At 39.5% G+C, this 25,955-nt stretch overlaps 1 protein-coding gene across 7 annotated transcripts in view; it reads right to left on the bottom strand.

Annotated features, from left to right (window-relative positions):
• LOC124359585 overlaps positions 1 to 25,955 on the bottom strand; it is a 109,861-nt gene that overhangs the window by 55,476 nt on the left and 28,430 nt on the right. The window lies entirely within an intron of this gene.

Raw genomic sequence — 25,955 nt, 5'->3', positions numbered from 1 at the left:
GTGGTACAACTTTCTCAGTGCTGCCAACTGTATCATTTGATAAATACAAGCTTTATAAGTAGTGTTTGATATACATCGAAGGGATTGAGTGAGGGTCTTTTCTGCGTACAAACCCCTTACATTTTTCGTCATTAAATATTTGTTTATAATGCCTATAATGTCTCACAGCATATAAATATTATTTATTCCGAACTTAATAGCAAATAAGTATCTTCTAACTAAAATATATTGTTGTATTTGGTAATGTTAATTTTCGATTGGAATATAGAATATTATTTATTTACTACTTTATCCATTAATTTGAAACATTCTATAGTACAATACGCTTCGGAAAAAACTGGACTGCCACAAAATAAAAAACCAATTACAGTATAATATGTAATTTTAGGAACCAGAAATTTATAAGGTTGTAAAATGTTCTTATCCAATAAAATATGTTTTACTTAGACAGTCTAAACTGATCTTGATATCAGTGTTTGTCAGTTTGAGTATTTGTTATTGTGATGAGTGTCATCTAGTCGAGACAAACACAGATAAATCAGTTACAGTTTAGATGATGATGACACAATGACTCTGATCACAATAGGACTCATCACACCCGTTTATAATAAGGTTCATATCAGTGTAGTGCGCTTTTATTGTTCTTATCCAATAAAATATGTTTTACTTAGACAGTATAAACTGATCTTGATATCAGTGTTTGTCAGTTTGAGTATTTGTTATTGTGATGAGTATTTGTCAGGAAGTTACTAGAATAAACAAACAATGTCGTTCACAGTTTAGACTGATGATGACACAATAGGACTCATCACACCCGTTTTATAATAAGGTTCATATCAGTGTAGTGCGCTTTTATTGTTCTTATCCAATAAAATATGTTTTACTTAGACAGTATAAACTGATCTTGATATCAGTGTTTGTCAGTTTGAGTATTTGTTATTGTGATGAGTATTTGTCAGGAAGTTACTAGAATAAACAAACAATGTCGTTCACAGTTTAGACTGATGATGACACAATAGGACTCATCACACCCGTTTATAATAAGGTTTCATATCAGTGTAGTGCGCTTTACATAAAACACTTCGAAGCCAAATGTAAATTTCTTTAGATACAGAATTTAAATTTAATGTTGCAAATTTTAGCAACATGCTTAATAATAAACTATACAATAGTATTCGACTTGAAATAGAACATAACATTTTATACACAGAAATTATGAAAACGCAGCAATATTAAATGTAAATATCTAAAAAAATAAAAAAGATAGCTTTGGAATATTAAATATTTCTTTAAATATTCTATGTAGTTGATTAGTATAAAAATAGAAATGAAAAATGTAACACCAATTAATGGTACAAATACTAATAAAAATTCGGATTTTCAAAATGTATGGCTTAAATTTTATTTCACATATTTGTTTTAAGGGACCAACATTTTACACCGGTATATTTACATATTCTAGGAACCGAGAGCAAATTTACATCGTACAACCTCACAGCCTCAAGTTTCTTAGATTTGACGGAGGGATTTCTAGAAAATAAATTTATCAATAGCCGCGCTAGATTTGATGGAGTTTGAAATGGGAGGTATCGAAACGGTTAAACCGTATTTCTTCTCGGATCATAGCTCCCTTAGCCTCAGACACACAAATATAATAGTCATACACTATCAGACAATTAGATAAAGAGACGGTTATGTGTATGGTTGGCTGACGCTATGTAATATATTTGTTCAAGGATTACGGTTAAGCTTAAGTATGTTAAACTGAGAGTACAATCTGATACTTCACAGTTTTCACTACTTCACTATCACAGTTTGATACTTAAACACTTTAGATACCCCTCAATTTCGGCTTCCACCAATGGGACACATGGTTGACAATACGAGAAATTCTTAGGGAAATCCCTTCATCGGTTTAAAGAAAAAACAGGTCACGTGCTTACAAAATGCAAATTGACCCTCGGCTCCTGGGTTATACCTGCTATCTCGCTTCCAGTAAAGAACAGGTAAAATACGAGTCCGACAGACTATTCCTGTCAGAAGCTCGAGGAGGAATATAGGCAGCACTTGTCGAATGTTTTATATCATACAACATGGCATGTTATTTCTGGCAGAGTATAGTGCAGTGTTGCCGTGTCTGAGCGGTTGCCAAGTGTCTACTGTCAGTGTCATTCCTCACCGCGGCACTCCAGACGCGGAAGTCACCGGCCTCGCGAGACCTTGTGCCGTTGCTACATCCATCCCATCTACGGGAAGTAATGCACGAACGTACAATCCTTTGTGCTTTTTACCGCTTTACGGTAAAGTAGCGATGAATTGGGGGCATCACAGACGAACATCCTATAAAACCGTACCTTCATTGTGCCTACATAATGTATGATACACTGGCTTCGACTTCAAACTGAACATCCCATGTTACAACCCTCATAAAATTTGCATTTGGTATATTCACAACATTTATTTTCGTAGTAACTATAAGAAAAGTGGTAAATTTAAAAAAGCTAAAAAGCAACCGTCCATTCTCCGGTGTTCGACTGGAAGAAACTTCATTTAAAGCGACGTATTGAATGATATTGAAAGGAACGGGGATGTACATAAAAGACAAACGATTTATGAGTGAGTTCCGTGATCGATAGGGCGATTTGAATGAGCAAGTCACTCCTGGGCGTTCACCAAAGCAAACAGAACTTCTGACTTGGTGTGCTTATCGCACCGAGAAAAGGTATTGCAAGGAAAAGGGTAGTTTGTTACCTAATGGTAATTAGCTAACAAACTCTTTTATAGCATGGTTTGTAAGTTTATCTACAGTTAGCATTTTAGCGTTATTGAGATTAGTAGGCAACAGTTTTATAAATAGAACGATTTTAATTTAAGTCAGTGCAGAGAGGAAAATACGTCTTTCTTGTCCTTCAAAAACTCACAATATAAAGAATTCAATTTTAACGTTCTCGATGATCGAAAATATGAGAGAAATGGAATTCTTGTTTGACCTAAAACATCATTTACAGTCCATGTGTTCCTTAAGTTATGTGTATTAATGAGAGTGATAAAACTCGCCACGAAGAGGAATAATACTGAGAGTAAGGAAGAAAATAACCTTCCAGTTTCCAGATATTATTTTTACACATATCATTCAGAAGATCTATTTGACCAATATTATGTAGCATTAAAGCAATATTTAAGTTTAAGTTATTAGAAATCATGCTGTAAATACTCGTACGTGTTATATGAGAAAACGGTACGTTTAATTGGTTGTCTTTTTATTATGAGCATGGGTTATCACATGAAGTTTGAACAACTGACAACACCATTTGTCCCAAATCGTTTTGGAATAATAAGAAGAAAGTGTCCGTTTTAGTATGTTTCCCAAATTATGTCTTCCTAAACACGCAGTTAAATAAAACAGTGAAGGAATCATTATGCCATTAACAGAGTATGGCCATACAGAAAAACAAAATGTAATTCTATTAATCCCCTGAGTATGTTTCCATTTATTGGTTATGAAACAAATTCGACATTCTCTAGATGAGTTTAAAGATTTAATCGTTCATGAAAAGGAATTATTATTTGAAAATGGGGTAATCTGAGAGCTTGAGAATTTCAGTATTGAAACTCTTGGTCGATGGCTCTGAGGACATAAAAAGACAAATGATGCAGAATCACTGGAGTGAAGCACCGTTCCTCTATTGCTGATGAGTAAGGGCGAGATGAGGATGACAGGAAGATCAGATGACAGTGAAGCCGCTACAAAAACCGAGGAATGTTGATTGTTGCCAGAGCCGTGGAAAGCTACCGAGCTACCGTAGGTACAGCGACCTTCTTGTCACCGCGCGGGTTGCCCTGCCCTGCCCAGTGTTAAGCCACGGAAGAATGACAAGCACGATGTTCAGTAGATTATATTGATACTGTGGATCGCATTCTGACGACATGACTTATCTCGACTGCATACATTTAAAGTACAACTTTATAAATTAGATTGTCGTAAACATTGCGCGAACTCAATTTTAAGATTGTTAATCATTAACAACATTTATTCAATGATAAGATATGCTTACATAATGATTTACAAAGTGCTGTGAAGTGACACAACCATAAGAGCGTGTGCTATATATATATCCTGGGGCTCCTAGTGGACTCTGGATAATTAGGACACCAACTGGACGAGATCTGTTAGGAATCTTTGGCTCTCATAGTAGTAAAGAAGTTGGGAAATCTGGGAAACAATGAGCTATAGGGTGACGGAGGTACTGTATTACAGCTAGGGAAGGGACACAGAGATCCAGGAAAAGAGTATGAGTCACAGAGAGCTATTAGGACTGTAGAAAAAGACGTTTGGATTGTATGGATCAAGGAGCTAGAGGGACATAGAAAATACGAAACTAGTGTTGCCGAAATTCCAAGAAATGAACTTTGTGAGTTTCAATATATTAGAAAGTTAGGAAGCCTGGAGAAAGAAAACATTTGGATCTAAGACTCAGAAGATTTTACAGGATATAGATCCTGAGGGGCCAGGAGACTAGTGGCTGTGTATCGGTAAGACAGCGATGAAGTCAAGAGAAGATGAAGTTTAGGAGTTATGGCTTGAGGAGTTTCAAAATTAAGGTGCCAACGAATGTTAGAATTTAGGGACTGTGATAACTGGGGATCGAGAAACTAGTGAGTGGATCTGTTAGAAAATTAGGAAATCTGGGAAAGAAGAAGTTGAGGCCTAGGGATCAGAGGGCATGAGGATCACTGAGTTCAATACTGGAATCCAGGGGACTAGTGTTGTCTAAGGATCCAGAAACCTGATGAGTTGGTGGTTCGAAACGTGTGAAAAGCTTATTGGCTGAGCGCTAGCGAAGCCTATCACTCGAGGGACTGGACAAATTTTATTTCTGTCTGTCTGTCTGCATATTGATCTGTCTGTCTGTCTATCCGCACGATATCTCACACATTAATAAATAAATGAAAACCTGCATCGAAAATTTAAAAACCCTCGAAAATATGTTGAATACAAATGCAATTATTATTTTATATACCGAGCGATTGTTACACGAGACGATTAGCATGTGACACATCGTATACTAGAACATAACGATAGAATTCTTTTATTATAAAATTTTCCAACAACTTTCTTCTATAACTGTTGAGGGAGGGGGATGATCGCTCTTGGGTGCACCACTACTCAGACAGTTCGCGATCCCACGAGTTTTAAATATCACAGGCGATGATCGGATTGTTTGTAAGGGAGTTTACAACTTAGCTTCTGGCACCATTTGTTGATCTTATAAGTGGTTTGTTTTACCTGAAATTGTACACCCTTAGAGAAGGAGTCGTTAAAACTTATCCCTCAATCGCTACGTGTGCATGTTCAGTGTCATTAACACTGGAACTGTGAAGTTACAAGTTGTGAGAGTAGCGTGCAGGAAACCCAGTTCTGTGCTCTATACTCTTCCTTCAGATAAATATCAAATACAAACACCTGTCTTAACTAAGATGAGTGAGACATTTTTACCTGATGCTAACTACTTGATAATACTCTTGTGTGTAAAATAAATAGTATAAACAGCGATACTTTCTATTATAATAAGCTGATCGTTAAAATAAAGATAAATAATAATAAATAAACTATAATCAATAACATTCATTGCTCAAGCGCACATGGGGAGACATAGTCACAAGCCAAGCAATTGTTATATTGCTCTAAAACAAAAGGACCTATCGAAAACGTTACCTGGAAGTATTTTCAACACAGCTGTTTGTGTCATAGGAAGATATAAAATGTACACGGTGACCAGAAATGTTTCAGTTTTCCATCTAATGAAATTAAATTTACTGCAGATGCGAGAAGACATTGTTTTGAGATATTTCAATAGTTACAACTGTTCGAAATACTTATTTCTACAGTTAGAGCAATCTTGAGAATTCAACACTTTCTAATCTTCCGTATAAGAGAATCAGAAGAGAAATATTTGACGAAATGAGAAACGGTAATAGAACTTTTCTTTTCTTTTCATAATAACACTTTTTAATATATAATATGACACTATTTAAATGAGGATTCCAATAAGATATTACGGCGGATATAAGAAAGACTATGTAATCGTACTCATTCTACTACATGCATAAAACTGCGATAAAATACGATAATAACAGTTTTATAATCGTACAATCATTTCTCAGCAAGTTTTTTACAAAGTTAAAATTACTCGAACGTTACACTAGTTGTCCATCCAACTACGAATGGGAACAATTCCAGTCGAAGCAGTTGTCAGCAAATATTGCTAGCAACAATACAGAAGGACTGACAGCCTCACAGTGCACTACATGTAGCGTGGGTGTCTACACTACCGTCAACTGTACATGTAGTTTAAGTTACTGTAATATCGCTATAAGTGTTTACCACTACGCCGGGCCAGGAACAATACAGAAGGACTGACAGCCTCACAGTGCACTACATGTAGCGTGGGTGTCTACACTACCGTCAACTGTACATGTAGTATAAGTTACTGTAATATCGCTATAAGTGTTTACCACTACGCGGGCTAGCAACAATACAGAAGGACTGACAGCCTCACAGTGCACTACATGTAGCGTGGGTGTCTACACTACTGTCAACTGTACATGTAGTATACGTTACTGTAATATCGCTATAAGTGTTTACCACTACGCCGGGCCAGCAACAATACAGAAGGACTAACAGCCTCACAGTGCACTACATGTAGCGTGGGTGTCTACACTACTGTCAACTGTACATGTAGTATACGTTACTGTAATATCGCTATAAGTGTTTACCACTACGCCGGGCCAGCAACAATACAGAAGGACTAACAGCCTCACAGTGCACTACATGTAGCGTGGGTGTCTACACTACCGTCAACTGTACATGTAGTATAAGTTACTGTAATATCGCTATAAGTGTTTACCACTACGCCGGGCTAGCAACAATACAGAAGGACTGACAGCCTCACAGTGCACTACATGTAGCGTGGGTGTCTACACTACTGTCAACTGTACATGTAGTATACGTTACTGTAATATCGCTATAAGTGTTTACCACTACGCCGGGCCAGCAACAATACAGAAGGACTAACAGCCTCACAGTGCACTACATGTAGCGTGGGTGTCTACACTACTGTCAACTGTACATGTAGTATACGTTACTGTAATATCGCTATAAGTGTTTACCACTACACCGGGCCAGCAACAATACAGAAGGACTGACAGCCTCACAGTGCACTAAATGTAGCGTAAGTGTCTACACTACTGTCAACTGTACATGTAGTATAAGTTACTGTAATATCGCTATAAGTGTTTACCACTACACCGGGCCAGCAACAATACAGAAGGACTGACAGCCTCACAGTGCACTACATGTAGCGTGGGTGTCTACACTACTGTCAACTCTACAGCCTCACAGTGCACTACATGTAGCGTGGGTGTCTACACTACTGTCAACTGTACATGTAGTATAAGTTACTGTAATAATATCGCTATAAGTGTTTACCACTACGCGGGCCAGCAACAATACAGAAGGACTGACAGCCTCACAGTGCACTACATGTAGCGTGGGTGTCTACACTACTGTCAACTGTACATGTAGTATAAGTTACTGTAATATCGCTATAAGTGTTTACCACTACGCCGGGCCAGCAACAACACAGAAGGACTAACAGCCTCACAGTGCACTACATGTAGCGTGGGTGTCTACACTACTGTCAACTCTACATGTAGTATAAGTTACTATAATATCGCTATAAGTGTTTACCACTACGCCGGGCCAGCAACAATACAGAAGGACTGACAGCCTCACAGTGCACTACATGTAGCGTGGGTGTCTACACTACTGTCAACTGTACATGTAGTATAAGTTACTTTAATATCGCTATAAGTGTTTACCACTACGCCGGGCCAGCAACAATACAGAAGGACTGACAGCCTCACAGTGCAGTACATGTAGCGTGGGTGTCTACACTACTGTCAACTCTACATGTAGTATAAGTTACTATAATATCGCTATAAGTGTTTACCACTACGCCGGGCCAGCAACAATACAGAAGGACTGACAGCCTCACAGTGCACTACATGTAGCGTGGGTGTCTACACTGCTGTCAACTCTACATGTAGTATAAGTTACTGTAATATCGCTATAAGTGTTTACCACTACACCGGGCCAGCAACAATACAGAAGGACTGACAGCCTCACAGTGCACTACATGTAGCGTGGGTGTCTACACTACTGTCAACTCTACATGTAGTATAAGTTACTATAATATCGCTATAAGTGTTTACCACTACGCCGGGCCAGCAACAATACAGAAGGACTGACAGCCTCACAGTGCACTACATGTAGCGTGGGTGTCTACACTACTGTCAACTGTACATGTAGTATAAGTTACTGTAATATCGCTATAAGTGTTTACCACTACGCCGGGCCAGCAACAATACAGAAGGACTGACAGCCTCACAGTGCAGTACATGTAGCGTGGGTGTCTACACTGCTGTCAACTCTACATGTAGTATAAGTTACTGTAATATCGCTATAAGTGTTTACCACTACGCCAGACCAGCAACAGTACGGAAGGACTGACAGCCTCACAGTGCACTACATGTAGCGTGGGTGTCTACACTACTGTCAACTCTACATGTAGTATAAGTTACTATAATATCGCTATAAGTGTTTACCACTACGCCGGGCCAGCAACAATACAGAAGGACTGACAGCCTCACAGTGCACTACATGTAGCGTGGGTGTCTACACTACTGTCAACTGTACATGTAGTATAAGTTACTGTAATATCGCTATAAGTGTTTACCACTACGCCGGGCCAGCAACAATACAGAAGGACTGACAGCCTCACAGTGCACTACATGTAGCGTGGGTGTCTACACTACTGTCAACTCTACATGTAGTATAAGTTACTGTAATATTCAGTATAAGTTCTTCAATTCAGTGTCCCTCGGCTGAATTCAAGAAGTCGTCTATTGTTTTCGCCTCGTTACTCTCGTACCAATCTGGCGGCTAACTCTCCGTTAAATGTAATGATTCGTTTGCATAACTTACTCCCAATCAATGTTGATATTTTTGGCAACTCATTAGACCAATTTATTCAGGGTGTTTCACTCAGTATTAATTAGTTTGGTTTTTGTATTATCGTTATTTAACTGTTACATATTAAGTCTTGTTATTGTTGTTGTTACTTATTTATTTGTTACAGATATCTATCGTTATTTGTCGTCAACTATTACTATGTATTATTTTACATGATCCATACACATTTTATTACATTGCTTGTTGTTGATTTGAATGTTATACTTCTCAGCTGTAAACTATACTTGTTTGTCATTGTTTTGAGAGCGCTTGAAGATGAACTTTTAAATTGTTATTTTCAGTATTTATCCTCTATTTAGTATATTTAGTATTACTTTAATGCTTCATTGTAATTGGGCAATGCCTGTAATGTAAGCATTTCTTCAATAAACGAAATAAATAAATATCGCTATAAGTGTTTACCACTACGCCAGACCAGCAACGATACAGAAGGACTGACAGCCTCACAGTGCACTACATGTAGTGTGGGTGTCTACACTACTGTCAACTCTAGATGTAGTATAAGTTACTGTAATATCGCTATAAGTACATGTAGCGTGGGTGTCTACATTTATCCGCCGTCACTACTGTCAACTGTACATGTAGTATAAGTTACTGTAATATCGCTATAAGTATTTACCACTACGCCGGGCCAGCAACAATACAGAAGGACTAAAAGCCTCACAGTGCACTACATGTAGCGTGGGTGTCTACACTATTGTCAACTGTACATGTAGTATACGTTACTGTAATATCGCTATAAGTGTTTACCACTACGCCGGGCCAGCAACAATACAGAAGGACTGACAGCCTCACAGTGCACTAAATGTAGCGTGGGTGTCTACACTACTGTCAACTGTACATGTAGTATAAGTTACTGTAATATCGCTATAAGTGTTTACCACTACACCGGGCCAGTAACAATACAGAAGGACTGACAGCCTCACAGTGCACTACATGTAGCGTGGGTGTCTACACTACTGTCAACTCTACATGTAGTATAAGTTACTATAATATCGCTATAAGTGTTTACCACTACGCCGGGCCAGCAACAATACAGAAGGACTAACAGCCTCACAGTGCACTACATGTAGCGTGGGTGTCTACACTACTGTCAACTCTACATGTAGTATAAGTTACTATAATATCGCTATAAGTGTTTACCACTACGCCGGGCCAGCAACAATACAGAAGGACTGACAGCCTCACAGTGCACTACATGTAGCATGGGTGTCTACACTACTGTCAACTGTACATGTAGTATAAGTTACTGTAATATCGCTATAAGTGTTTACCACTACGCCGGGCCAGCAACAATACAGAAGGACTGACAGCCTCACAGTGCACTACATGTAGCGTGGGTGTCTACACTACTGTCAACTGTACATGTAGTATAAGTTACTGTAATATCGCTATAAGTGTTTACCACTACGCCGGGCCAGCAACAATACAGAAGGACTGACAGCCTCACAGTGCACTACATGTAGCGTGGGTGTCTACACTACTGTCAACTCTACATGTAGTATAAGTTACTGTAATATCGCTATAAGTGTTTACCACTACGCCGGGCCAGCAACAATACAGAAGGACTGACAGCCTCACAGTGCACTACATGTAGCGTGGGTGTCTACACTACTGTCAACTCTACATGTAGTATAAGTTACTGTAATATCGCTATAAGTGTTTACCACTACGTACAGCCTCACAGTGCACTAGTTATAAGTGTTTACCACTACGCCGGGCCAGTACAGAAGGACTGAAAGCCTCACAGTGCACTATATGTAGCGTGGGTGTCTACAATACTGTCAACTGTACATGTAGTATAAGTTACTGTAATATCGCTATAAGTGTTTACCACTACCGGGCCAGTAACAATACAGAAGGACTGACAGCCTCACAGTGCAGTACATGTAGCGTGGGTGTCTACACTACTGTCAACTCTACATGTAGTATAAGTTACTGTAATATCGCTATAAGTGTTTACCACTACGCCGGGCCAGCAACAATACAGAAGGACCGACAGCTTCACAGTGCACTACATGTAGCGTGGGTGTCTACACTACTGTCAACTGTACATGTAGTATACGTTACTGTAATATCGCTATAAGTGTTTACCACTACGCCGGGCCAGCAACAATACAGAAGGACTGACAGCCTCACAGTGCACTACATGTAGCGTGGGTGTCTACACTACTGTCAACTGTACATGTAGTATAAGTTACTGTAATATCGCTATAAGTGTTTACCACTACGCCAGACCAGCAACAATACAGAAGGAGTGACAGCCTCACAGTGCACTACATGTAGCGTGGGTGTCTACACTACTGTCAACTCTACATGTAGTATAAGTTACTATAATATCGCTATAAGTGTTTACCACTACGCCGGGCCAGCAACAATACAGAAGGACTGAACAGCCTCACAGTGCACTACATGTAGCGTGGGTGTCTACAATACTGTCAACTGTACATGTAGTATAAGTTACTGTAATATCGCTATAAGTGTTTACCACTACGCCGGGCCAGCAACAATACAGAAGGACTGACAGCCTCACAGTGCACTACATGTAGCGTGGGTGTCTACACTACTGTCAACCGTACATGTAGTATAAGTTACTGTAATATCGCTATAAGTGTTTACCACTACGCCGGGCCAGTAACAATACAGAAGGACTGACAGCCTCACAGTGCACTACATGTAGCGTGGGTGTCTACACTACTGTCAACTCTACATGTAGTATAAGTTACTATAATATCGCTATAAGTGTTTACCACTACGCCGGGCCAGCAACAATACAGAAGGACTGACAGCTTCACAGTGCACTACATGTAGCGTGGGTGTCTACACTACTGTCAACTGTACATGTAGTATACGTTACTGTAATATCGCTATAAGTGTTTACCACTACGCCGGGCCAGCAACAATACAGAAGGACTGACAGCCTCACAGTGCACTACATGTAGCGTGGGTGTCTACACTACTGTCAACCGTACATGTAGTATAAGTTACTGTAATATCGCTATAAGTGTTTACCACTACGCCGGGCCAGTAACAATACAGAAGGACTGACAGCCTCACAGTGCACTACATGTAGCGTGGGTGTCTACACTACTGTCAACTGTACATGTAGTATACGTTACTGTAATATCGCTATAAGTGTTTACCACTACGCCGGGCCAGCAACAATACAGAAGGACTAACAGCCTCACAGTGCACTACATGTAGCGTGGGTGTCTACACTACTGTCAACTGTACATGTAGTATACGTTACTGTAATATCGCTATAAGTGTTTACCACTACGCCGGGCCAGCAACAATACAGAAGGACTAACAGCCTCACAGTGCACAACATGTAGCGTGGGTGTCTACACTACCGTCAACTGTACATGTAGTATAAGTTACTGTAATATCGCTATAAGTGTTTACCACTACACCGGGCCAGTAACAATACAGAAGGACTGACAGCCTCACAGTGCACTACATGTAGCGTGGGTGTCTACACTACTGTCAACTCTACATGTAGTATAAGTTACTATAATATCGCTATAAGTGTTTACCACTACGCCGGGCCAGCAACAATACAGAAGGACTAACAGCCTCACAGTGCACTACATGTAGCGTGGGTGTCTACACTACTGTCAACTGTACATGTAGTATACGTTACTGTAATATCGCTATAAGTGTTTACCACTACGCCGGGCCAGCAACAATACAGAAGGACTAACAGCCTCACAGTGCACTACATGTAGCGTGGGTGTCTACACTACTGTCAACTGTACATGTAGTATACGTTACTGTAATATCGCTATAAGTGTTTACCACTACACCGGGCCAGCAACAATACAGAAGGACTGACAGCCTCACAGTGCACTAAATGTAGCGTAAGTGTCTACACTACTGTCAACTCTACATGTAGTATAAGTTACTATAATATCGCTATAAGTGTTTACCACTACGCCGGGCCAGCAACAATACAGAAGGACTAACAGCCTCACAGTGCACTACATGTAGCGTGGGTGTCTACACTACTGTCAACTCTACATGTAGTATAAGTTACTATAATATCGCTATAAGTGTTTACCACTACGCCAGACCAGCAACAATACAGCAGGACTGACAGCCTCACAGTGCACTACATGTAGCGTGGGTGTCTACACTACTGTCAACTGTACATGTAGTATACGTTACTGTAATATCGCTATAAGTGTTTACCACTATACCGGGCCAGCAACAATACAGAAGGACTGACAGCCTCACAGTGCACTAAATGTAGCGTAAGTGTCTACACTACTGTCAACTGTACATGTAGTATAAGTTACTGTAATATCGCTATAAGTGTTTACCACTACACCGGGCCAGCAACAATACAGAAGGACTGACAGCCTCACAGTGCACTACATGTAGCGTGGGTGTCTACACTACTGTCAACTCTACATGTAGTATAAGTTACTGTAATATCGCTATAAGTGTTTACCACTACGCCGGGCCAGCAACAATACAGGAGGACTGTCAGCCTCACAGTGCACTACATGTAGCGTGGGTGTCTACACTACTGTCAACTGTACATGTAGTATAAGTTACTGTAATATCGCTATAAGTGTTTACCACTACGCCGGGCCAGCAACAATACAGAAGGACTGACAGCCTCACAGTGCACTACATGTAGCGTGGGTGTCTACACTACTGTCAACCGTACATGTAGTATAAGTTACTGTAATATCGCTATAAGTGTTTACCACTACGCCGGGCCAGTAACAATACAGAAGGACTGACAGCCTCACAGTGCACTACATGTAGCGTGGGTGTCTACACTACTGTCAACTCTACATGTAGTATAAGTTACTATAATATCGCTATAAGTGTTTACCACTACGCCGGGCCAGCAACAATACAGAAGGACTGACAGCCTCACAGTGCACTACATGTAGCGTGGGTGTCTACACTACTGTCAACTCTACATGTAGTATAAGTTACTGTAATATCGCTATAAGTGTTTACCACTACGCCGGGCCAGCAACAATACAGAAGGACTGACAGCCTCACAGTGCACTACATGTAGCGTGGGTGTCTAAACTACTGTCAACCGTACATGTGGGCCAGCAACAATACAGAAGGACTGACAGCCTCACAGTGCACTACATGTAGCGTGAGTGTCTACACTTATCCGCCGTCACTACTGTCAACCGTACATGTAATATAAGTTACTGTAATTTCGCTATAATTGTTTACCACTACGCCGGGCCAGCAACAATACAGAAGGACTGACAGCCTCACAGTGCACTACATGTAGCGTGGGTGTCTACACTACTGTCAACTGTACATGTAGTATAAGTTACTGTAATATCGCTATAAGTGTTTACCACTACGCCGGGCCAGCAACAATACAGAAGGACTGACAGCCTCACAGTGCACTACATGTAGCGTGGGTGTCTACACTACTGTCAACCGTACATGTGGGCCAGCAACAATACAGAAGGACCGACAGCCTCACAGTGCACTACATGTAGCGTGAGTGTCTACACTTATCCGCCGTCACTACTGTCAACCGTACATGTAATATAAGTTACTGTAATATCGCTATAATTGTTTACCACTACGCCGGGCCAGCAACAATACAGAAGGACTGACAGCCTCACAGTGCACTACATGTAGCGTGGGTGTCTACACTACTGTCAACTCTACATGTAGTATAAGTTACTGTAATATCGCTATAAGTGTTTACCACTACGCCGGACCAGCAACAATACAGAAGGACTGACAGCCTCACAGTGCACTACATGTAGCGTGGGTGTTTTACTGTCAACCGTACATGTAATATAAGTTACTGTAATATCGCTATAAGTGTTTACCACTACGCCGGGCCAGCAACAATACAGAAGGACTGACAGCCTCACAGTGCACTACATGTAGCGTAGGTGTCTCTACATGTAGTATAAGTTACTGTGATATCGTTATAAGTGTTTACCACTACCAGTAAAACAATTAAGAGGAAGGAATTAAAGAGTCGGATATGAGCGAATCTTCAGGGCGCCTTCTGATGGCAAAGCGAAGCAGCATTCTGACAACCACAATAATTATTGTAGAGTTCACACAATCGTCTGACCAAGGCACACTACGGGTCGGTGGGTCGGGAGTTCAGGTAGGCACGTGCGATGAAGGCGGCCGTCTGCTGCGGCTATTTTTACTGTCGCGGCCGACTCGTGCGTATTTCGGTGTTCACCGCCAATACGCAACACGTGTCACGCACATTACGCTATCCGCTACCCGCTACACGCTACCCGCTACTTGTTCACGGGCAGCTCTATCTTCGCTTGGGAAAAATACACAAGATCAACATTTCTAACACAGATAACAAACTTGATACAGTATCAGGATCAGTAGTGGTCATTACGATACCTATAATACGGGTCAACAACCCATCAATATTCTCTTGAAACGAGCAGTATACGAGTATCTAGTTTGAAACTTTGTTCTCCATGAACGGTTAGCAATGTTATACTGCTGATAATTATCTAGTGTATATTTAAAAAAGCCAACGTCATTTAATATTAAAAAAAAACGCAAACCTAATTCAGTCGTAATATTTTTCCATCCCACTTCGTAATTCAAGAAAATGGATAGAGAATACAATGTAGGGTTATTCCGTATACGATAGGCACGGCGCTGATGAGTGTGACATCACGGTGTGTAGGCACCGTCACCGCTATACAGAATCGGGTCGTCTGAAGAGTGTTCGATCCGACACAATCAAGAGCTCTTGGCTCGGCTGTTCTCTTGCAGCCTGCTGCTTTACCTGCTCTATCGCAATGCCACTTCACAGCATTTCTTCGTCAACTTACTGCGGAAAACATAAAAATACAAAAAAAACCTGTGTGTTTGTTACATATTGATACATTTCCAATACCGAGAGAAAACCTTACTTCACAGCTGAACACTGAAACTCTTTGTCTATTTTATCAGCGGCCAGCGCTGTTCTGTCAGCGCGACAGTGATGAATGTTTACCAATTACGAGATTCCTAGACTTCCGGCTGGGTAACTGACGGTTCTGTCCACGAACTGATCGACATAGAACGCTAACGTGTTTGATCCTGCTCGGCAGAACTAATCACCGCTCTCTGAGTTATTACAAACTATATGTAGGTATGAAATCCGACACACGTAATATAAAGTAAGTATAAATACAAATATTTCGTAATTAAATCCGTGAAGCCCAGTACCATACACACTCTGCCAGCAACGAGCAATACATTATATACCGAATGCACAAATCTTTAACTAATCTAAAATAGCGATTGTATTAGTTTCGTATTTTGTCTTAAGTTTTGAATTTTCGATCTCAAAATAATTAGACATATGAGAAAAATGTACAGAAAATAATAAAGAACGATTAGCGATAACGTTTAAATACCAATCTTTATTGCTGTATCACAATTGATTAAAAGCATGCCATATAAAAAGCAATAGAATAATGGCATTACTAAAAAGGTAGGCTTATTATTAACCAATTTATCAACAGCGCGGAAAAGTGTAAATAGCCTACATGTTCAAACTTGGATTAGTTTTTAGTCATGTAAACAAGACATTCATGCATCCTTTACACAGATTCCTGTAACAGTATTTGTTTAACATTGTCGGAGCCACAGGATGTAGAGACGTAACCATTAAAGGAAAGAATGATGAGCGAATGAGTAATATTCACAATATTGAGCCTTCTGTATTCACCCAACTACACAAATAAAAGGGTGAAAGGACTACACGTTTCCGCAACTCGTCCGTCACATTGCGACTCGTGTAACTTGCGACATTCACATGGCTGCCCGAGATGATTTTACCTTAACAGCTCAACCGTTACTCCAAATATATTACGAACTGCGTTTAAAGAAAACCAGATTTCAAGTGATCGTGTACGACGAAAACAAAGGTGTTATTGACGTTAACATTACGTCAGAGACAGAACGGACCTCAATAATTTCACTTAAGTAGCTGGAATGTGACTCCAAATTTATTAAGAATTGCGTTTTATGAAAACGAGATTTCAAGGGATCGTGTACGGCGATAACAGGGTGTTATTGACTTATTAGGAACTGCGTTTTAAGAAGACCAGATTTCAAGTGATCGATCGTGTACGACGAAAACACAATGTTACTGGCGTCATCACTACGAGTACACATGAGACCGAATTACGGTCCTTGTCCAGTTTCTGACGTATAAATCGCTCAACGGATAAACTACACAAATATCAATACACAGTGCCCCTCCCCCAACCCATTAGTAGACCATAAATACGTCAAGTTTACGATGTCCGCTGAGTTTCATTTTCTCCGCTGTTCTCAGCAAAGTATTCAACAGAACTCGTGCAGTACAAACAGATGTTTCTGGCGAATCTCGACTGGTCATGAGTGGCGTTCTTTCAGGAATGCCATTGATTAGTTTTATACCGACCTGGATGGCACATGTCCAACTGCACAATAAACAGGTGCAATGGCTGTAACATTCGTCCCCGCCTATTGTCTCCTACTGGGCGTCCCTGCACGCAAAGGGCGCTCACACTGACAGCGAAGTGTGACTAACATGTACGCTCTTTATGGCAGAAACTGAAATTGAAATAAATATCAAATTCCATGTTCGTTGTGGAATGTAACATCAAAACTATGGAGTGTAATTCTAAATCCAATGAACTATGTGTCGGAACTGCCCTAGCCCCGGCGTGTAAACAGGAGAGAACATAATTTGTAGCGCAAGGTCAGCAGTGCAGTGGGCAGGCTCGCACCCCGTAGGCGGCGTGGGCAGTGGGCAACCGTGGTCCAGGCCACTAGCCTCTCTCCGCTGCGATAACAGCCAGGCCGTGATCAAGTCTCTAGCGAAATACCGACTACGTCACCTCGGCGTGTATTCAGATGTTACTGAACCTTATTTGCATTGCAAGTAACATTCAATGGTTCTCGTAGATGAGGAGAGGTTACCAATAACTCACCGAACATCTAGTCGTGGTATGGACGGACGGACTATACTCCCCTCGGACTACGCTACTTCTGACAGTGTAGATAGCCGAAGAACGAGGCTCTAAACCTTTCACAAACTCTGCCAACTCCGAGACGACTAAATCTCACGCAAATCGACCTTGAACGAATTTCCGAACTATCTATCCAGCAGTAACGACTGGCAGTGGCCGCCTTCTCTTGGCACAAGACACCACACACTACCTGAATACCGACAACACACAAGTAGTCGCCTGTTTGAAGGCCGTATAAAGTGTACTGCGCGGCGCAGCGTCCCACAGGCAAAGCGTCACAAAAGATTCGCATGTATCGTGACCAACGTGCGTTCTATGAGCTCTGCAATAGGTGCGTAGTAGGCGCACTTGGTTTAAGACAAGGTTGTTCTCATCAGTCCCACATAAATTTATTCCAATTCAACGTAATTCGTCTCTTAATCCACTCTGCAGTATCAAGGAGTTACATGACCTCCTCCATCTGACTCAGAGTTGTCTGGAGACAGTACTTTCATTCCGACAACAATAGAACATCACACCTCGGGAACTCACACAAGTCAAAAGAGCATCGACGACAACGGATGGTCCAGCCTTATATCACGACGCAACTAATACGGCAGCTGCTAAAACATTTGCAATGACAAAATGACTAACGTTGTGGAACACCTTCGCTGCATGTAAAAATGAAACGTGAAGCGTACAAAACTTCTACTGCAGGTTTGGCAAGATAATACTTGGGACTGTAATGGAACTGTACCACTAAAGAGATGATTGGTCGAAAGTCCGGTTGAACAGAATCGGAATGTCTAGCAACACAGATTTTTCTATTGACTAAACAAATAATTAAAGGGTTGAACAAACAGGCTATAACAGAAATGTTGGAACTACATTCCACTGCCTAGGTATGACGCCACAAGTCCAGATGGAGGTGGTTTAGTGATGAGAATCTCGTGAGAAGTAACCGGATACACAGGCCTCCAACGCGTCGGCAAACCTGCTGAAACAAGACATCACGTTTGGCCAACAAATGGCCCCTAATTTTACAGAACAAAATTCGCTGTTTCTGGTATCCCCACTAAAGTAAGTACTTATACTGTAGCTCAACCCATATCGTTTCTACAAAACCTCTGGACTCGTGCGAAGATATACACAAGAGAATAATAACGCACACAACTGAACAGTAGGAAACTCGCCACACCCTTTCCGCCGAACGATTAGGAATCATTATCTATTTGATAACAGAAATCTATGTGCTAACGAAGGATAGCTAGAGCTGCACAAACAAGTGACCGATAGCAGAGCAGAGAACTTCGTACAGAGCAGTTACACAATACTAGCGAACATATGTGTTAACACGGTGACAGACAACGTCACCAAGTTACTCGAATAGGTTTTGTGTGCGTCAGCGCTGTCAGTGCGTTCACAACAAGAGTTATAGCGTGGCTTGATAGGTGTTTATACGAGTAAAATACTACTTAATAACTATTACCAAATGTTGTTATATTACGATTTTTGTAGAGCTAATCAGCAAAAGGACTTAATGTGTACCTACTTGCCAACCTCTGTTCTGCTTTCTCAATATCCAATATAAGCAAAAGTTTTATTTAAAAACACGATATTATTTTAACTCCTGGCGAGTGTTACTATGACGGTTTTATTTCTGCAGCCGAATTAGTACCGATTTTAATTTGTTCCAACTGCAGGATAAGAAGCAATCCGGGATAATTAATCGTTTTCAAGTACTTACGACGATGTATTGTTAAAACGCAAGTTTTCCAGAAAATACTAAGCATGTCTGTTGTATGTTACAATACGTCTTCAGTTCGTAAAACGTCCATAACGAAGTGTAACAGCACAGACGACGTGTTGGGCCAGTTGAAGATCAAACGTAGTCTGCGCTGTGGGATTAAACGACACATTCTTTTAGTGTCTCGCCATTATTGTCCTTATAGAATTAACGACAAAACATGTCGTTATTTTCGGACGACCAAACAACACAAGATTACAGAAGATACGAAACACGCGATTTCAACACGCTGCGCAACACAAGTGAAAATAGACTACGTATCGTATTACGTTGAGGAGGCAGTGATATGACGCTCTAAGTGACACGTATTACTTGTAAATTTGTTCGTAAGTGATAAGTATATTTATCCAGTCAAACAAAACAAAATACGATGTATTATCGTGTGCCGATATCTGTTAGAGATACGGAGATGCGTGCGACATGCAGTAGGGCACAACCTCAAGTGCCGCTGACTCAGGACGTCGCACCGCCTTAGTTAATGAGGGCCTCTTGATCAGTGTATTATTTTGGAGATGTTTCACTTCACGCCGCTAGCCGTATGTTATTGAAACTGCCTCAACAATGTGAGAGATCTTTATCTAACTTGTCCTGGTATAGTGTGTTATAACCTAACAATCAATGACATTTACGCGTTGTCGAGAATTCAGCCACCATTTGTATAAAATCAATGAATACCCAACAAATAAAGTAAAGATCCCAAGCCTTCAAGTGTTGGTACTTTCGCGCGTTTATGACGCGAAATGCGTCTGTCCATACAATGCTATATTCATTGTTCAGCGTGAAGGAATATTAACTCTCATCTCTGAGACTAATCTCCTAATAATTCAAATTAATTTTGTTTCAAATTTTTAATGTCGGTCTTCATAACGTTTTATACCAACACAATTCTAATTACCCTCGTTCTCTTAAAACCTAGTCTCATAAACAGCTGCAAGTCACTTGGTGATCTACAATTATTTACGGTTTGTATATTTTTATCGGACACAAGTTAGGTCCGTTTATTTCACATTAAACTGTTTCCTGCGAGGCCCAACGATTACTATGTAGACACCCGTGCCACTGACGTCTGGTACACGACACACAATGACGGTACAACTGTATGCGATAAATAAATCAAACAACGGTTAAAATAACAGTGATTCTGTGGTTACTGAGTGACTGACATGAGGGTACCAGCGGCTATGGGACAGCTGTGTCTGACCACTGCTGCTGCATTGTACGGGCAGTGACTGCCTCAGGACATAGATATAATCTGTTCTTTACACATGAATTATGTTACTTTTATAATTATATTTCATACATTTCTGAAAGTCTACATATACCACTTAATTTCGTAATACTGCACTTCATAAGTACATTCAAAAAGATCTGACAAAGAAGAAACTGTAAATAAAAGCATACTTTGTCTGCCTCAGACTCAATGTTTTTCATACAACTGTTACGTAATATTTGAGTCCAGAATAAGACTATTAGTAATACTATACTTGGAACAGGTGGAATAACAAAGAAAACGACGCCATTGATAAGGCAGCGGTCAATGTCCAAACTGATAACAATGCCGCTCAGATCGTGGTGTTTAGAAAAATGTATAAATATTTACATTTGTCAGCCATTCGTGATCAGACAGTCTTACCAAGTACAGAGGAAACGTAATATTTATATTAGGAACACTAAGATGATGTTCCACCAAGGTAACAGGATTTTGACTTCCCAAAATAGGACCGTTACGATAACATAAAAATGCAAAAATGTGAGCCTTACCTACACAAAATTTGTAGCTAGTTCGATATTATTACGAACATTTGTAGCTCATAACCAGTAAACTAAATCTACAGAATTGTGAATTTTCGTGAATTGTGTATTTTTTAACTCGTTAGTATATTCCCGCGTGAACTTCCTGGATTTCTTTAAAAGCTTTTGGGAGTATTTTCGACGGTTTTATCACATAATTGACCATTGCTCTAATAAGCTAACAGTTAGTTTTACTTGTTATCACGCAGATAAGTGTTACTTACGTCCTTGAGGGAGGTATTTAAGTAACACTCGATAACACTCACGTGGTACTAAAATGAGACAATAAAGTTTTACAAGCCACAAAATACATTCAACTTTTCCTAGCAACGTCGCCATTGATTGTAAATATTTTCACAATAACGCTGGTCACACATTATTACATGACAATTAGTAAACCTATACATGAAAAGATACCCCCGTAAATAGCTGTATCTGTTCACAGTTGCTTCGTAGATCTATTGTTGAAATATTAGTTGAGATTATCTGGGATTATAATTGAGGAAGACCCAAACCCAACACATACTACTTAGATCGACTCCGTTTATATTAGTATTATGTGGTTGAAGTTACGGGATTTCTGGATAAATCAACAAAAACTTCTGAAAAACCGTTAAATGGATCTGTGAAACAAACATGTTTATTCTACAATTATTATATGTCACATCAATTATTATAAAATGTAACAAATTACTTGGAAATCTTCCAGGTGACCAAAAATGTTAACGAAACCGACCAAAGGATTTGTAACTAAACGCGCAATGGCACTATCAATAAAATACCATATAAATTGACATATAATTAAATTTCTACGGATTTCCATGGAAATATTTAACGTAAAGGGGTTTAAAATAAATAATTAAATAGATGATCCAAAATTACGACTCCTCCGATAGACGCGCCGCAAACTGATCAATCAGAGTTCAACTAATCTTTGAGTTGATAAAAAAAGTGTATAAGTGTAACATCAATATTTATATTATACGTGTGTATTTTTTTACAACTAAAAAACCAGCTCTTGTGTGGGGTCAGCCGAGATGTTACGTTAGCTGAAAACTGTGTAATAATTAGATGTACTGGAACGTTAGATCAGAGAGTTTTGATCTTCCTGTGTTATATGATAGTTTGGTGTTTAGTCAGGGATATAAGTTATAAATTACCCAAGCACAAATAAGGCAACATTAGGTAAAGCTATTGCTATGCACATTTTTATAATTGATAAGATATCTCTCAGTCAAAAGCTAACCGGAATAAATTCAGTCTTAAGTTAGATAAAAATTGTATACCTCTTAATGTCATAAGCTATCATTGTTGTTTCTTAATTTGTTCTGTTTGTTCTTATGTTTGTCACACACAGTGAAGGAAATATTAACTTGTATGAAACTGAACATATATAAAAAGTAAGTAGTCGAGTAAAAAGTATATTTACTTGCAAGTAAATTCCATGTATATCTGCAAATTTATTTACGTTTATTAGCCTTAGCCTATCTCAATCTAAATGGTAAATCTTGCATTTAATGTAAAATTGTAAACAATGAATTAGTTAATTTAGCACAGTTGTTTGCAACAGATGTTGCGGATTTTTTATTTTGATTTGTGATAAATTGTATTTATAGTAATGCAGGCGTGCTCTAGCTTTATAATGTTTTGTAAAAAATACTGAACTCATGTTGGCCATATACTAGTAACAGGCCAACATTATTTCCATTTATTACATGTATTTTATATTTACCTTATTTATATGGAAATAAATCATTTATTCATAAGTCTTGTTTCTATTCCAAACTACGGCAGGTTCTGTAATCTTGTCTCTAATTTACATTATAATTTTCTTCGTATTTAAATGACGTCTTATGAAATGTTGACTTGATAAGGGCGTCGTGATTGAAAATGCGCGATTGTTTTCTACCATAGACTTACTGTCTTCTCAGAAAACTCAGAAAATAGTTCTCGATGTTAAAATAGTTTGTGTACGAAAATCCTTTTTATAAGACAGTAACACTATAATTTAACAAGCGAATAACCTAAAAGCCTAGTTCTTTACCTGAAGAAGAGATCAGGTTGCAGATCTCGGAACGTAGTGTTACTGATTTCTTGTTTCACTGAACGATGGCAAATGTCCGGAAAAATCCTATTTTCTTCAATAGCCTAAAAATGTATCTCTATCCTAGTTTTACATCACTATAAAAATAGCCTGAAATTTTCTTAACAACAGGCTTTATTAAAATAATATAAGTGAAATAAACGGATTATAGATCTAAAGAGAGTGTATAATTATTTTCCAATCAACATTTTCTGCATGTTAGTAATATTTCTGTGCAACAATAATTCTTCTGAGACCTTTAAAATAAAATGCCGATCTAATCAGACTACATTATAAATTCCACTTTGGAAATCCTTACCCCCATCAGTAATAAATTATTTTTAAAGTATAATTTACTTATTCTGATGTACAAACACTATAAATTTGTGTTGCCGTTATTTGTTGACCGAATATAAAATAAATTAGTAATTTCTGGAGATTCCGACACAACTGAGTTAAAATTAAAAATTTGGCTGGAAAGGTGTCGGAGTAACTGAATTCTTAGAAATGAAAATCATTCACTGCTAAATCCCTTCCTGTGAGTAACCAGAAGGGACGGAGAAGGCGGTTAAGGGCAAGGTGTGTCGCATGGTCTGCTTCTGTCGCCGCGCCGTTTGGCAGATCTCTAGGAAGCCATCACATCTGCATAGAATGCACCGCGAGGGCCGGGCACCGTGGGCACCTTGAGCTAGTAAACATCCACTGTAGGTACTCTCTATTGGCAGATATGTAAACAGCGTCGCTTTAGTGTTTCTGAAAAAATGAAACACGACTTCCGTTTACGCGACTACACCCTTTTCCCGCTAACATCGCATTTGTACGATTATTAGACTATAACTTCTCCGGATCAAAAAGACCCGTACCGACCGCATATACTGCTATCTATTTGCTAATGAAATGGTCGGTAAAAACATCCTAACTGATAACAAAGTATATAGTTACATTAACGGATGGTAAATCCCCCAAGTGCGAAGTCAGAGTAAACGTTTTGTTGCCTCCACAATTAAAAGAGCGCAAGTAATTAGGAAGTCGAATAGCTTTGTCGCTTATTTATAAATACCTGAACACGTCTTAGCACTTTTTACAGAAGGAATGTTGTATTAACGTAGAAAGCTCTGGAGGTCATCTTGTTTTCCTTGCTGACCAGACCTAAGTTTCTTCAGAAGTTGAACATTATCGTGCGCACATTGCATTATCACTGGTGCTACGCTTAAACAGTGATTGCATTTACGTAAAGTGACAAATGTAAACGTACAACTAAATCATTATCATTACAATAGATAACCTTGTTTGAAAAACTGCGTAATTTAGACACAAATCCTGACTCCGTAACTTTTCATATACTTTCCAAACCCAAAAAGAGGTGGAATTGATGCACAATTCATTTGAGCTCCGAATAAAAAGAATTCACATTTTAACAAATTTACACACCATGAGTTGAGAGCACAACCGACGTAGAGAGCGGGCAAAGAAGCAGAAAATTTGCATAAGCGGCCAAAACATTCTGCAATCGTCATAGGTTTGATCAGCGTTTGTTCAGTGTGGGCCTATGTATTGGTCGGTCTAAAATATTTCGGTTTGTTCCACCAATACGTAACAAAATTAAGTGGTCTAATACTGAGACAGGCACTAATGCAAAAAATACAAGTTATGTTCTGTTCTGTTAACATAAGATGCTGAGGAAACCTCCCAATGCACTTTGTCCTACAAAAATATCATTGCGCTACTTCCGGAGTGAAGGGTTGCTCAGGATGGTTAAGGGTTGGGAGGAGGGGGGGGGTTAGGGACCGCTTCCTGTCGATATCCCCACGTTACGACTATTATGAGGAGGAATAGCGGACAGTATATCTCAGTCATGTCACCTTGAAAGAAGGGGGAGCTCTGTTTCAGCCAAACCGGGCAGCCATATGGATGTTACTATGAAACATGGCAACTATTAAGTTAGAACAACTGCGTACAGTTAGATATTTTGTCTATTCTTACCACATTTGGGAGTTAAATAAATAGAATAGGCCAAGTATCGCCCTCACTCTAATTCATTACCTCTCAATTGTTCATTATTTTCCTCATTGAGTTTTTGATGAGAATCCTGGTGGAGGATACACTGATAAGCAAAGACGCGCAAGATTTGGATATATCACACGAAAGTTGAACCTCAGATTCGAATCTTATCTATAAGAAATCATCCATTTCATTCATATCTGAAGT

Source organism: Homalodisca vitripennis, chromosome 4, assembly GCF_021130785.1.
Source record: "Homalodisca vitripennis isolate AUS2020 chromosome 4, UT_GWSS_2.1, whole genome shotgun sequence".
Lineage (NCBI taxonomy): Eukaryota > Metazoa > Arthropoda > Insecta > Hemiptera > Cicadellidae > Homalodisca > Homalodisca vitripennis.
The sequence above is the reverse complement of the archived record's forward strand: the minus strand, read 5'-3'. Positions and strand labels throughout refer to the sequence as shown.